Genomic DNA, 16,628 nt, shown 5'->3' with positions numbered 1-16,628 from the left:
GCTCCAGACACGAGTCATCCTCTCTTTCTCTTTCTCACTTTCTCTCTCTCTTTCTCTCTCTAAGATCAAACGTTATTGTTAATCATAAATTTCCAAAAATCCTTTGACAAAGTACATCATTAATGAATATTAATTAAAAACTCAATCGTATCGTAAACTAAAAAAAAAAAACTTCAAGCTTTTATCTCTTACGACTTCACTATCATTTATTTTATTCACAACTATCAACATTTGTTGTAATTCAGCGTTTATATTTTCACGAATGAAAAAATAGCAGCGCTATTTAAACCAAGAAACTCATGGGTTCTTCATCTTATTCACCACAACTAAATATATCGTCATTGTACTGGTCTCCTGTTCTGTTTGGTAGTTACAGAGTGACGGGGTAAGATGTGTTGCTCTGTGTTACAAAAAACGCGATTCTAAAAGCTTAGAGATCTCCAGTGAATACTAGAAAGGACTGCCCTTCTAGCATCCAGCCTGTTACTGGGTTTTCGTAACAATTAGTCAGTGTCCTTGTCCAATTATCCATTAGAATTCAATAAGAATTATTAGTGCTTCAGGATTACAACTGGTAGGCTACTTACTAGAGAAATTAAAATTTAATAAATTTATTAAGTTGTCTAGGCGTATATCAAATTAAATTAAATTAAATTAACCACAGTAATCAAAATAATATTAATCACTTCTCTCGTGTACAGTAGTATACAGAATTATAAATGTGATATGTGCTGAAAGCACATATCACATTTATAATTCTTAAGTACCGTCTGGTACATTAACATTTTATAAGATATTACAAATATGTACAAGTAAGTTTGTGTATGTGTGTAAGTGCTCAAAGTAGTTCGCTATGTCTCACGACTCAACTAGACTTAAACAAGTGACTGACAAAGTCCTCAAATAAACTAACTTCTTGACCAACTGGCAGTCAGAACAGTCTGCATGAACAATGAAAAGAATGCTAAGCCCAATAGCAATATAACAAGCAACTGCGACACAGAATCAGGAACAAGGAGATAATATAACGACACTAAGTAGGGACCATCTGCAGATCCTCCACAAAAGTCACAAAACTCCCATACTACTGAATCCAAGTTCAGCATAAGAAAATCCCCGACTGTGACAGTATACAGATACCAGTACAAGTTAGGTCAGAAGCTACAGCTCAGGACCTGAGTTGCTCAGAGTGTCTATGTGACACACAACCTCAGTACAACGTTGAAAATCACTAAGTCTATACAGTGTTCTGTGAACAGAGTTCTATAGAACATACAACAATAATGAGACAAGAGACGATCTTCCAACAAGGGCCTATAAGAGATTTAGGCACTTTTTCTGGAATACGTCCAACCACCCAGCAAGTCTAGATCAGACTGAATACTTCAGGCGAGATAAGGACACCCCTGTTACGAGTATGGCCATACCCGTTATATTTTATACAAGGATGTGCTCCTTTATTTTATAATATATATGCTAATGCTAATATTGTATTATATTATGTTTTGTTAGCAGTTCTTAATATTGTCATGTAGTGGGAAACCAGTAGTGTAAGTGCCGGTTAGCACTTCAGGTACTTAAGTCTCCCTCAGTCACGTGACCAACGTGACGTCGGCCTACCACTCAGTGGTACCGGCAGTAGGTTCTCAGCCCTTGCTCTGAGTAGGTTCACTACTCTTACTGAGTAGGTTCACCGCCCTCGCTCAGAGCAGGTTCACTACTCTTACTGAGTAGGTTCACAGCACCTGCTCAGAGAAGGTTCACAACCCTTGCTCTGAGTAGTTTTACAGCACTTGCTGAGAGTATGTCCTTCACACTCACTGACTAGCATTCCCACTTCTAGTCTGGGCTTGCATAGCCAAGGGAGCATATCTCACTCATTGACCTCTCATAAGAGACATGTCAAGTTCTCTCTTGTGGTCGTTTTTCTTTTATGACTGACTTCCTTTCTTAAGCTTGTCACTTTCGAGTTATTTATACTCTAGAGAATTAATCTTTCAGTTGATTTGTCGGCCTTGATGTTAATTTGTGGTCTAAGCTATTCTTAGCCATGTTGGATGAAAATGAGACTAAGTCCGTCACTTACGAGTTCTTGTATACTCTGAATTGATAATTCAGATAAGTCTTTATAACCATTATAAGTTACTTTGTGGTTAAGTCTTAATAACCATTATAAGTGCATATTATTGGTGAACTTAGTACAAAGCTCGACCTCAAGGGGTTCATTTATTCATATCAATGTACTGTACGTACCAAGAGAAATGTAAGAGTTAAACTCCTTATTTTATGTTAATCATAACATATACATTAAGCTAAAACTCTACTAGTAAAGATTTTAAGATTTAGTTATTTGTTTTGTAATCCTGAATTCTTACTAAAAGTTATTGTTGCAAAACCGTAAACAGGCCATATGTTCAGCAAGAATGCTACCTTAACACTCTACCATACCATTGGAGAAGGTTAAGAAGACGAGTTTTGTAACAACCCCTCCCCCCTCAATCACGTGATAGCTCCGTGGACAGCTGCTGCTCAGCAACAACGAGAAGCCGGCAGAGTAACGAGCAAAGAGCGATAATTACAGTAGTTAGACAATCAAGACTTGAACTGAGCACATAATAATATGTTACATCCTACCTAACAAAAGTAACGAAGATAAATAATAATATAAAGTCCTATATTTACGATTTAGCTATTATCACAAATATAAGCAATATAAAATTATATGAAAAGATAATATACATGTATATATATATATATATATATATATATATATATATATATATATATATATATATATATATATATCATATACATTGTAACCCATTCAAGGGTTGCAACACTCTGTCCTCTTCCTTCATGTAGGATGGTGCTCCTGTAAGGTGATGAAATGTGTTAGTCTGAGCTGGGAGACTTCACTAGTGTTAGTCTGAGCTGGGAGACTTCACTAGTGTTAGTCTGAGCTGGAAGACTTCACTAGTGTTAGTCTGAGCTGGGAGACTTCACTAGTGTTAGTCTGAGCTGGGAGACTTCACTGGTGTAAGTCTGAGCTGGGAGACTTCACTGCTGTTAGTCTGAGCTGGGAAACTTTAGTAGTGTCAGCTTGAGTTGGAAGACTTCAGTAGTGTCAGCCTGAGTTGGGAGACTTCGGTAGTGGGGGCCTAAGCTGCGAGACTTCAGTAGTATCAGCCTGAGATAGGAGACTTCAGTAGTGTCAGCCTAAGCTGGGAGACTTCAGTAGTGTCGGCCTGAGTTAGGAGACTTCAGTAGTGTCAGCCTGAGCCGGGATACTTCAGTAGTGTCAGCCTGAGCCGGGATACTTCAGTAGTGACAGCCTGAGCTACGAGACTTCAGTAGTGTCAGCCTGAGCTCGGAGACTTCAGTAGTGTCAGCCTGAGCTGCGAGACTTCATTAGTATCTGTCTGAGCTGGGAGATTTCAATAGTGTCAGTCTGAGCTGGGAAACTTTAGAAGTGTCAGCCTGAGTTGGAAGACTTCGTTAGTGTCAGCCTGAGCTGGGAGACTTCGGTAGTGTCAGCCTGAGTTGGGAGACTTCAGCAGTGTCAGCCTGAGCTCCTAGACTTCAGTAGTGTCAGCCTGAGCTCCTAGACTTCAGTAGTGTCAGCCTGAGCTCCTAGACTTCAGTAGTGTCAGCCTGAGCTACGAGACTTCAGCAGTGTCAGCCTGAGCTGCGAGACTTCAGTAGTGTCAGCCTGAGCCACGAGACTTCAGTAGTGTCAGCCTGAGCTACGAGACTTCAGCAGTGTCAGCCTGAGCTGCGAGGCTTCAGTAGTGTCAGCCTGAGCCACGAGACTTCAGTAGTGTCAGCCTGAGCTACGAGACTTCAGCAGTGTCAGCCTGAGCTGCGAGACTTCAGCAGTGTCAGCCTGAGCTACGAGACTTCAGTAGTGTCAGCCTGAGCTGCGAGACTTCACTAGTGTCAGCCTGAGCTACGAGCCTTCAGTAGTGTCAGCCTGAGCTGCGAGACTTCAGTAGTGTCAGCCTGAACTGCGAGACTTCAGTAGTGTCAGCCTGAGCTGCGAGACTTCCGTAGTGTCAGCCTGAGCTGCGAGACTTCAGTAGTGTCAGACTGAGCTACGAGACTTCAGTAGTGTCAGCCTGAGCTACGAGACTTCAGTAGTGTCAGCCTGAGCTGCGAGACTTCAGTAGTGTCAGCCTGAGCTACGAGACTTCAGCAGTGTCAGCCTGAGCTGCGAGACTTCAGTAGTGTCAGCCTGAGCTACGAGACTTCAGTAGTATCAGCCTGAGCTACGAGACTTCAGTAGTGTCAGCCTGAGCTACGAGACTTCAGTAGCGTCAGCCTGAGCTGCGAGACTTCAATAGTGTCAGCCTGAGCTGCGAGACTTCAGTAATATCAGCCTGAGCTGCGAGACTTCAGTAGGGCTTTGAGAATATCATCAATTATTCCTTTAACATCTTTTTCTTAATTAAAATCTTTGTATATTTCCGCTATATTTCCGATAAATATTTGACCAATGAAAATGCAGAATATCTCTGATATTCTCCATAAAGTTTCGTTCCAGCAGAGATGGAGTTACTATCACTTGAAGAGTCAGAGACAGTGGTTGTTAACCAGGTAAAGTCTACGGAATCCGCCCGCCATGTTTGACTACACATCACTGTTTACAGATGTCGAGACTCAGCTCCTGACACCGCCTCTCATCGCTGTTTACAGGGGTCGAGACTCAGCTCCTGTCACGGCCTCTCATCACTGTTTACAGGGGTCGAGACTCAGCTCCTGTCACCGCCTCTCATCACTGTTTACAGTGGTCGAGACTCAGCTCCTGTCACCGCCTCTCATCACTGTTTACAGGGGTCGAGACTCAGCTCCTGACACCGCCTCTCATCGCTGTTTACAGGGGTCGAGACTCAGCTCCTGTCACGGCCTCTCATCACTGTTTACAGGTGTCGAGACTCAGCTCCTGTCACCGCCTCTCATCACTGTTTACAGTGGTCGAGACTCAGCTCCTGTCACCGCCTCTCATCACTATTTACAGGGGTTGAGACTCAGCTCCTGTCACCGCCTCTCATCACTGTTTACAGGGGTCGAGACTCAGCTCCTGTCACCGCCTCTCATCACTGTTTACAGGGGTCGAGACTCAGCTCCTGTCACCGCCTCTCATCACTGTTTACAGTGGTCGAGACTCAGCTCCTGTCACCGCCTCTCATCACTGTTTACAGGGGTCGAGACTCAGCTCCTGTCACCGCCTCTCATCACTGTTTACAGGGGTCGAGACTCAGCTCCTGTCACCGCCTCTCATCACTGTTTACAGGGGTCGAGACTTAGCTCCTGTCACCGCCTCTCATCACTGTTTACAGGGGTCGAGACTCAGCTCCTGTCACCGCTTCTCATCACTGTTTACAGGGGTCGAGACTCAGCTCCTGTCACCGCCTCTCATCACTATTTACAGGGGTCGAGACTCAGCTCCTGTCACCGCCTCTCATCACTGTTTACAGGGGTTGAGACTCAGCTCCTATCACCGCCTCTCATCATTGTTTACAGGGGTCGAGACTCAGCTCCTGTCACCGCCTCTCATCACTGTTTACAGGGGTTGAGACTCAGCTCCTGTCACATCCTCTCATCACTGTTTACAGGGGTCGAGACTCAGCTCCTGCCACCGCCTCTCATCACTGTTTACAGGGGCGAGACTTAGCTCCTGTCACCGCCTCTCATCACTGTTTACAGGGGTCGAGACTCAGCTCCTATCACCACCTCTCGTCACTGTTTACAGGGGTCGAGACTCAGCTCGTCACCGCCTCTCATCACTGTTTACAGGGGTCGAGACTTAGCTCCTGTCACCGCCTCTCATCACTGTTTACAGGGGTCGAGACTCAGCTCCTGTCACCGCCTCTCATCACTGTTTACAGAGGTTGAGACTCAGCTCATGTCACCGCCTCTCATCACTGTTTACAGGGGTCGAGACTCAGCTCCTGTCACCGCCTCTCATCACTGTTTACAGGGGTCGAGACTCAGCTCCTGTCACCGCCTCTCATCACTGTTTACAGGGGTCGAGACTCAGCTCCTGTCACCGCCTCTCATCACTGTTTACAGTGGTCGAGACTCAGCTCCTGTCACCGCCTCTCATCACTGTTTACAGGGGTTGAGACTCAGCTCCTGTCACCGCCTCTCATCACTGTTTACACTGGTCGAGACTCAGCTCCTGTCACCGCCTCTCATCACTGTTTACAGGGGTTGAGACTCAGCTCCTGTCACCGCCTCTCATCACTGTTTACATGGGTCGAGACTTAGCTCCTTTCACCGCCTCTCATCACTGTTTACAGGGGAAGAGACTCAGCTCCTGTCACCGCTTCTCATCACTGTTTACAGGGGTCGAGACTCAGCTCCTGTCACCGCCTCTCATCACTGTTTACAGGGGTCGAGACTCACCTCCTGTCACCGCCTCTCATCACTGTTTACAGGGGTTGAGACTCAGCTCCTGTCACATCCTCTCATCACTGTTTACAGGGGTCGAGACTCAGCTCCTGTCACTGCCTCTCATCACTGTTTACAGGGGTCGAGACTCAGCTCCTGTCACCGCCTCTCATCACTGTTTACAGGGGTTGAGACTCAGCTCCTGTCACCGCCTCTCATCACTGTTTACACTGGTCGAGACTCAGCTCCTGTCACCGCCTCTCATCACTGTTTACAGGGGTTGAGACTCAGCTCCTGTCACCGCCTCTCATCACTGTTTACATGGGTCGAGACTTAGCTCCTTTCACCGCCTCTCATCACTGTTTACAGGGGTCGAGACTCAGCTCCTGTCACCGCCTCTCATCACTGTTTACAGGGGTCGAGACTCAGTTCCTGTCACCACCCCTCATCACTGTTTACAGGGGTCGAGACTCAGCTCCTGTCACCGCCTCTCATCACTGTTTACAGGGGTCGAGACTCAGCTCCTGTCACCGCCTCTCATCACTGTTTACAGGGGTCGAGACTCAGCTCCTGTCACCGCCTCTCATCACTGTTTACATGGGTCGAGACTTAGCTCCTTTCACCGCCTCTCATCACTGTTTACAGGGGTAGAGACTCAGCTCCTGTCACCGCTTCTCATCACTGTTTACAGGGGTCGAGACTCAGCTCCTGTCACCGCCTCTCATCACTGTTTACAGGGGTCGAGACTCAGCTCCTGTCACCGCCTCTCATCACTGTTTACAGGGGTCGAGACTCAGCTCCTGTCACCGCCTCTCATCACTGTTTACAGGGGTCGAGACTCAGCTCCTGTCACCGCCTCTCATCACTGTTTACAGGGGTTGAGACTCAGCTCCTGTCACATCCTCTCATCACTGTTTACAGGGGTCGAGACTCAGCTCCTGTCACTGCCTCTCATCACTGTTTACAGGGGTCGAGACTCAGCTCCTGCCACCGCCTCTCATCACTGTTTACAGGGGTCGAGACTCAGCTCCTATCACCGCCTCTCGTCACTGTTTACAGGGGTCGAGACTCAGCTCCTGTCACCGCCTCTCATCACTGTTTACAGTGGTCGAGACTTAGCTCCTGTCACCCCCTCTCATCACTGTTTACAGGGGTCGAGACTCAGTTCCTGTCACCACCCCTCATCACTGTTTACAGGGGTCGAGACTCAGCTCCTGTCACCGCCTCTCATCACTGTTTACAGGGGTCGAGACTCAGCTCCTGTCACCGCTTCTCATCACTGTTTACAGGGGTCGAGACTCAGCTCCTGTCACCGCCTCTCATCACTATTTACAGGGGTCGAGACTCAGCTCCTGTCACCGCCTATCGTCTCTGTTTACAGGGGTTGAGACTCAGCTCTTATCACCGCCTCTCATCACTGTTTACAGGGGTCGAGACTCAGCTCCTGTCACCGCCTCTCATCACTGTTTACAGGGGTCGAGACTCAGCTCCTGTCACCGCCTCTCATCACTGTTTACAGGGGTCGAGACTCAGCTCCTGTCACCGCCTCTCATCACTGTTTACAGGGGTCGAGACTCAGCTCCTGTCACCGCCTCTCATCACTGTTTACAGGGGTTGAGATTCAGCTCCTGTCACATCCTCTCATCACTGTTTACAGGGGTCGAGACTCAGCTCCTGTCACTGCCTCTCATCACTGTTTACAGGGGTCGAGACTCAGCTCCTGCCACCGCCTCTCATCACTGTTTACAGGGGTCGAGACTCAGCTCCTGTCACCGCCTCTCGTCACTGTTTACAGGGGTCGAGACTCAGCTCTTGTCACCGCCTCTCATCACTGTTTACAGTGGTCGAGACTTAGCTCCTGTCACCCCCTCTCATCACTGTTTACAGGGGTCGAGACTCAGTTCCTGTCACCACCCCTCATCACTGTTTACAGGGGTCGAGACTCAGCTCCTGTCACCGCCTCTCATCACTGTTTACAGTGGTCGAGACTTAGCTCCTGTCACCCCCTCTCATCACTGTTTACAGGGGTCGAGACTCAGTTCCTGTCACCACCCCTCATCACTGTTTACAGGGGTCGAGACTCAGCTCCTGTCACCGCCTCTCATCACTGTTTACAGGGGTCGAGACTCAGCTCCTGTCACCGCCTCTCATCACTGTTTACAAGGGTCGAGACTCAGCTCCTGTCACCGCCTCTCATCACTGTTTACAGGGGTCGAGACTCAGCTCCTGTCACCGCCTCTCATCACTGTTTACAGGGGTCGAGACTCAGCTCCTGTCACCGCCTCTCATCACTGTTTACAGGCGTCGAGACTCAGCTCCTGTCACTGCCTCTCATCACTGTTTACAGGGGTCAGCTCCTGTCACATCCTCTCATCACTGTTTAAAGGGGTCGAGACTCAGCTCCTGTCACTGCCTCTCATCACTGTTTACAGGGGTCGAGACTCAGCTCCTGTCACCGCCTCTCATCACTATTTACAGGGGGTCGAGACTCAGCTCCTGTCACCGCCTATCGTCACTGTTTACAGGGGTTGAGACTCAGCTCTTATCACCGCCTCTCATCACTGTTTACAGGGGTCGAGACTCAGCTCCTGCCACCGCCTCTCATCACTGTTTACAGGGGTCGATTATTATTATAATCAAAAAGAAGCGCTAAGCCACAAGGGCTATACAGCTTACAGGGGTCGAGACTCAGCTCCTGTCACCGCCTCTCATCACTGTTTACAGGGGTCGAGACTCAGCTCCTGTCACCTCCTCTCATCACAGTTTACAGGGGACGACACTCAGCTTCTGTCACCGCCTCTCATCACTGTTTACAGGGGTCGAGACTCAGCTCCTGTCACCGCCTCTCATCACTGTTTACAGGCGTCGAGACTCAGCTCCTGTCACTGCCTCTCATCACTGTTTACAGGGGTCGAGACTCAGCTCCTGTCACCGCCTCTCATCACTGTTTACAGGGGTCGAGACTCAGCTCCTGTCACCGCCTCTCATCACTGTTTACAGGGGTCGAGACTCAGCTCCTGTCACCGCCTCTCATCACTGTTTACAGGGGGTCGAGACTCAGCTCCTGTCACCGCCTCTCATCACTGTTTACAGGGGTCGAGACTCAGCTCCTGTCACCGCCTCTCATCACTGTTTACAGGGGTCGAGACTCAGCTCCTGTCACCGCCTCTCATCACTGTTTACAGGGGTCGAGACTCAGCTCCTGTCACCGCCTCTCATCACTGTTTACAGGGGTCGAGACTCAGCTCCTGTCACCGCCTCTCATCACTGTTTACAGGGGTCGAGACTCAGCTCCTGTCACCGCCTCTCATCACTGTTTACAGGGGTCGAGACTCAGTTCCTGTCACCGCCTCTCATCACTGTTTACAGGGGTCGAGACTCAGCTCCTGTCACCGCCTCTCATCACTGTTTACAGGGGTCGAGACTCAGCTCCTGTCACCGCCTCTCATCACTGTTTACAGGGGTCGAGACTCAGCTCCTGTCACCGCCTCTCATCACTGTTTACATGGGTCGAGACTTAGCTCCTTTCACCGCCTCTCATCACTGTTTACAGGGGTAGAGACTCAGCTCCTGTCACCGCTTCTCATCACTGTTTACAGGGGTCGAGACTCAGCTCCTGTCACCGCCTCTCATCACTGTTTACAGGGGTCGAGACTCAGCTCCTGTCACCGCCTCTCATCACTGTTTACAGGGGTCGAGACTCAGCTCCTGTCACCGCCTCTCATCACTGTTTACAGGGGTCGAGACTCAGCTCCTGTCACCGCCTCTCATCACTGTTTACAGGGGTTGAGACTCAGCTCCTGTCACATCCTCTCATCACTGTTTACAGGGGTCGAGACTCAGCTCCTGTCACTGCCTCTCATCACTGTTTACAGGGGTCGAGACTCAGCTCCTGTCACTGCCTCTCATCACTGTTTACAGGGGTCGAGACTCAGCTCCTGCCACCGCCTCTCATCACTGTTTACAGGGGTCGAGACTCAGCTCCTGTCACCGCCTCTCATCACTGTTTACAGGGGTCGAGACTCAGCTCCTGTCACCGCCTCTCATCACTGTTTACAGGGGTTGAGACTCAGCTCCTGTCACATCCTCTCATCACTGTTTACAGGGGTCGAGACTCAGCTCCTGTCACTGCCTCTCATCACTGTTTACAGGGGTTGAGACTCAGCTCCTGTCACTGCCTCTCATCACTGTTTACAGGGGTCGAGACTCAGCTCCTGCCACCGCCTCTCATCACTGTTTACAGGGGTCGAGACTCAGCTCCTGTCACCGCCTCTCATCACTGTTTACAGTGGTCGAGACTTAGCTCCTGTCACCCCCTCTCATCACTGTTTACAGGGGTCGAGACTCAGTTCCTGTCACCACCCCTCATCACTGTTTACAGGGGTCGAGACTCAGCTCCTGTCACCGCCTCTCATCACTGTTTACAGGGGTCGAGACTCAGCTCCTGTCACCGCTTCTCATCACTGTTTACAGGGGTCGAGACTCAGCTCCTGTCACCGCCTCTCATCACTATTTACAGGGGTCGAGACTCAGCTCCTGTCACCGCCTATCGTCACTGTTTACAGGGGTTGAGACTCAGCTCTTATCACCGCCTCTCATCACTGTTTACAGGGGTCGAGACTCAGCTCCTGTCACCGCCTCTCATCACTGTTTACAGGGGTCGAGACTCAGCTCCTGTCACCGCCTCTCATCACTGTTTACAGGGGTCGAGACTCAGCTCCTGTCACCGCCTCTCATCACTGTTTACAGGGGTCGAGACTCAGCTCCTGTCACCGCCTCTCATCACTGTTTACAGGGGTTGAGATTCAGCTCCTGTCACATCCTCTCATCACTGTTTAAAGGGGTCGAGACTCAGCTCCTGTCACTGCCTCTCATCACTGTTTACAGGGGTCGAGACTCAGCTCCTGTCACCGCCTCTCATCACTATTTACAGGGGTCGAGACTCAGCTCCTGTCACCGCCTATCGTCACTGTTTACAGGGGTGGAGACTCAGCTCTTATCACCGCCTCTCATCACTGTTTACAGGGGTCGAGACTCAGCTCCTGCCACCGCCTCTCATCACTGTTTACAGGGGTCGAGACTCAGCTCCTGTCACCGCCTCTCGTCACTGTTTACAGGGGTCGAGACTCAGCTCCTGTCACCGCCTCTCATCACTGTTTACAGTGGTCTTGACTTAGCTCCTGTCACCCCCTCTCATCACTGTTTACAGGGGTCGAGACTCAGCTCCTGTCACCGCCTCTCATCACTGTTTACAGGGGTCGAGACTCAGCTCCTGTCACCGCCTCTCATCACTGTTTACAGGGGTCGATTATTATTATAATCAAAAAGAAGCGCTAAGCCACAAGGGCTATACAGCTTACAGGGGTCGAGACTCAGCTCCTGTCACCGCCTCTCATCACTGTTTACAGGGGTCGAGACTCAGCTCCTGTCACCGCCTCTCATCACTGTTTACAGGGGTCGAGACTCAGCTTCTGTCACCGCCTCTCATCACTGTTTACAGGGGTCGAGACTCAGCTCCTGTCACCGCCTCTCATCACTGTTTACAGGCGTCGAGACTCAGCTCCTGTCACTGCCTCTCATCACTGTTTACAGGGGTCGAGACTCAGCTCCTGTCACCGCCTCTCATCACTGTTTACAGGGGTCGAGACTCAGCTCCTGTCACCGCCTCTCATCACTGTTTACAGGGGTCGAGACTCAGCTCCTGTCACCGCCTCTCATCACTGTTTACAGGGGTCGAGACTCAGCTCCTGTCACCGCCTCTCATCACTGTTTACAGGGGTCGAGACTCAGCTCCTGTCACCGCCTCTCATCACTGTTTACAGGGGTCGAGACTCAGCTCCTGTCACCGCCTCTCATCACTGTTTACAGGGGTCGAGACTCAGCTCCTGTCACCGCCTCTCATCACTGTTTACAGGCGTCGAGACTCAGCTCCTGTCACTGCCTCTCATCACTGTTTACAGGGGTCGAGACTCAGCTCCTGTCACCGCCTCTCATCACTGTTTACAGGGGTCGAAACTCAGCTCCTGTCACCGCCTCTTACCACACCATAACCGGGCTCACTCCCGCCTAGACTGGTAAAACCTTATCATACCTGTTCCTAAGGCTGAGTGTGTGAAGATTAAGAATTAAAAAAAAAAAGATTTTTAAAACTAATTATAGTATCGAGTATAATAGGGAAAATACACAAGGTACACAAGTAGAGTACACAAGGAGTGTAAATTATTCAATACGTTTTCACAAATACAGAGAAACAAAAAATACCAGGGAGGGCTGAAACATTTTAAGATTTAAATATTAATGTTATACAGTACCAACAAGATGATAAATTAGACACGTGCATCATCTGGGTCTTTGCTATGTAAGACGTTTCGCCCAGCAGTGGCTTTATCAATACAATACGGAAGATTGAAGAGTAGAATGGGTGTAAACAAAAAGTCACATTGAAAGAATTATCAGAAGAAAAACGCCTGACCGAGATTGTGTTTACACAAACGACAAACGTCTTCAGTATTTATACAAACATCTGAAGATGTTTGGTTTGTGTAAATACTGAAGATGTTTGTGTACTGGTTTAGTTCTTTCCAATGTGTGTGTTTGCGTGTGTGTGCGCATGTTCTCACCTATAAGTGGTTGCAATGGTCGATTCATAGCTCCTATACGTGTGTATGCTTTATGTGTGCTTGTGTGTATGTATGTGTGTTTTAGGTGTGTTTATATGTGTGTATGTGTGGTATTTTTGTGTTTATGCGTGTGTATGTATGCTGTAAGTGGTGTATATTAGGTGCATCAACCTGTCTGTTTGCCTTTTCTATAATTTTCATGTGTATGCTATTATCAATTCATCCAGTTAGGTCTCTTAGGGTTGAGTACTAGTTCAAGGACCTCCCCTTTCCACTTTGATTAACTGGTGTGGCTTCCTTCCAGCACTTTTAGGCTGTGTCATGTCTATTTTGGAATCCATGTATTGAGTTGCCCTTCACTACATCCCTTGCTAATGCATTCCATTTGTTCACTACCCTCACACTGAAGGAATTCTTTCTCGTGCCCCTTTACTCATTTGAACTTTTGCTTCCCAGTTGCGTCCCCTCTTTCTGTTTCCTCTCATCTCAGATAGTCAATTCCTGTCGAATCTTTCTACGTTCACAGTATTTTAAAAGGTTGTGATCATGTCTCCTCTCTTTCTCCCATTTTCTAATGATGGAAGAGCTAGCTCTTTTAGCGAATATTCGAATCTCAGCTCTCGTGGCTGTGGGGCCAGTGATGTAGCAAATCTCCGAACTTTCTCTTTTTCCTTTATGCTTGATGTGATGTCATGCTTGCTCCTCGTACCCCAGTTCTGGACTTTTATTTCAAGTATTCAATAATATGAATATCTCTTTGTTAAGATTCCTGAATGATCTTCATATTTACAAGTTTTGCATAAAAACCATTGATCCATTGGTATTTATGTTCACCTCTGGGTGTAATACCACATTCCAAGGTTAATTTTTCTTGGTTCGGTACTCACTTGCCTCCCTATAATTGACTTGGGGTTTAACTCCATTAGCAACTTGTTGAAGTATTCACGTAACTTGTTCACGTCTTCCTCTAGCAAGTGGAGTATACCTGGAGTATGCCTGGAGATGGTTTCGGGGGTCAACGCCACCGCGGCCAAGTCTGTGACCAGGCCTCATGGTGGATTAGGGCCTGATCAACCAGGCTGTTCTCTGTCTGTCCTTATATTTTTCATGAGCTTTGTTTCATCCACAACTATTGATGCTTTGGCCTCTGTATCATTCTGTAGGTTATTTATATTCAATATTAAGAACAATAAGAATCCAAAAGCTAAACTTTCCACATGATAATTTCCACCCTGTCACGTCACCTACTGTGACTCTTTGCCATCTATTCATGAGGTTTTCTCTCATCCACTGGAGCATCCTCTCGATCACTTAAGCCTAATACTAGCTTGCATTTTAGTCTCCTACCAATAACCATGTTAAATGCCTTTTGAAAGTCTACGAATATGCAATGCACCTACACCTGTCTCTCATGTTCAGTCTATGTCGTCTCATCATAGAAGTCATTTACATTAGTTAGGCAGACGTTTCCTTCCCAGGTTGACTTTCATAACAAAGTTTGTGTTCTTTAAAGGGTTTACTATTTTATTTGTAATTATTTTGCTTTTTTACTTTTGCATGTTTGCATGACGTAGATAATGACCTGTAATAAAACATCTCGCCACTCCTTGTCTTTTATTAGACATTTCCAGTTGGTAATCAATATTACGTTTGCAACATTCTGGCCACTCTCCTGTGTTGCAGATCATCGTCAGAGGTTTGTGCAGTATCTTATGCCAACTCTTTCAACATCTGTTGCTATATTTTATCCATCTTTATTGCCATCGATGTGTCTTGTTTCTTCATGTGTTATTTTTCCCTCTTCGCCTGTCACACCAGTATGATTTAGAATGGTGTGGGAAGGGCCTCTTCCCTTACGATCTTTTATCTTACATTCTCTTCTATTCTCTTTCATTCGTGAATACTTCTTGGAAACTTTTATTGCCTTCCCGTCACTGGGTTATGAGCAGTGTTCTGTACACCATAACAGTTCCTCACATAAATCATTATCATCCACATTAATTTTTCCCATTCTTCATTCATTTAGTTATGTCATTGTTTACTTTAACAGTTCTGATGTGTGTAGCAATTATCCTCTTTTGTCTCCATTTTCTGTTTACCGTTTTAACCGTCTATCTTTTACACATTATTTCATTTATTGTTGTTGTTTATATATATATATATATATATATATATATATATATATGTATATATATATATATATATATATATATACATATATATATATATAATATATATTTAGGTAGTAGGTTGGTAGACAGCAACCACCCAGGGAAGTACTACCGTCCTGCCAGATGACTGTGAAACAAAAACCTGTAACTGTTTTGCATGATGGTAGGATTGCTGGTTTCTTTTTCTGTCTCATAAACATGCTAAGATAACAGGGATATCTTGCTACTCCTACTTACACTTTGGTCACACTTCACAGACACGCACATGCATATATATATATACATACATCTAGGTTTTTCTCCTTTTTCTAAATAGCTCTTGTTCTTTTTATTTCTTCTATTGTCCATGGGGAAGTGGAAAAGAATCTTTCCTCCGTAAGCCATGCGTGTCGTATGAGGCGACTAAAATGCCGGGAGCAATGGGCTAGTAACCCCTTCTCCTGTATACAATTACTAAAAAAGAGAAGAAGAAAAACTTTATAAAACTGGGATGCTTAAATGTGCGTGGATGTAGTGCGGATGACAAGAAACAGATGATTGCTGATGTTATGAATGAAAAGAAGTTGGATGTCCTGGCCCTAAGCGAAACAAAGCTGAAGGGGGTAGGAGAGTTTCAGTGGGGGGAAATAAATGGGATTAAATCTGGAGTATCTGAGAGAGTTAGAGCAAAGGAAGGGGTAGCAGTAATGTTAAATGATCAGTTATGGAAGGAGAAAAGAGAATATGAATGTGTAAATTCAAGAATTATGTGGATTAAAGTAAAGGTTGGATGCGAGAAGTGGGTCATAATAAGCGTGTATGCACCTGGAGAAGAGAGGAATGCAGAGGAGAGAGAGAGATTTTGGGAGATGTTAAGTGAATGTATAGGAGCCTTTGAACCAAGTGAGAGAGTAATTGTGGTAGGGGACTTGAATGCTAAAGTAGGAGAAACTTTTAGAGAGGGTGTGGTAGGTAAGTTTGGGGTGCCAGGTGTAAATGATAATGGGAGCCCTTTGATTGAACTTTGTATAGAAAGGGGTTTAGTTATAGGTAATACATATTTTAAGAAAAAGAGGATAAATAAGTATACACGATATGATGTAGGGCGAAATGACAGTAGTTTGTTGGATTATGTATTGGTAGATAAAAGACTGTTGAGTAGACTTCAGGATGTACATGTTTATAGAGGGGCCACAGATATATCAGATCACTTTCTAGTTGTAGCTACACTGAGAGTAAAAGGTAGATGGGATACAAGGAGAATAGAAGCATCAGGGAAGAGAGAGGTGAAGGTTTATAAACTAAAAGAGGAGGCAGTTAGGGTAAGATATAAACAGCTATTGGAGGATAGATGGGCTAATGAGAGCATAGGCAATGGGGTCGAAGAGGTATGGGGTAGGTTTAAAAATGTAGTGTTAGAGTGTTCAGCAGAAGTTTGTGGTTACAGGAAAGTGGGTGCAGGAGGGAA

This window comes from Cherax quadricarinatus, chromosome 87 (assembly GCF_038502225.1).
Source record: "Cherax quadricarinatus isolate ZL_2023a chromosome 87, ASM3850222v1, whole genome shotgun sequence".
Classification (NCBI taxonomy): Eukaryota; Metazoa; Arthropoda; class Malacostraca; order Decapoda; family Parastacidae; genus Cherax; species Cherax quadricarinatus.
The sequence above is the reverse complement of the archived record's forward strand: the minus strand, read 5'-3'. Positions refer to the sequence as shown.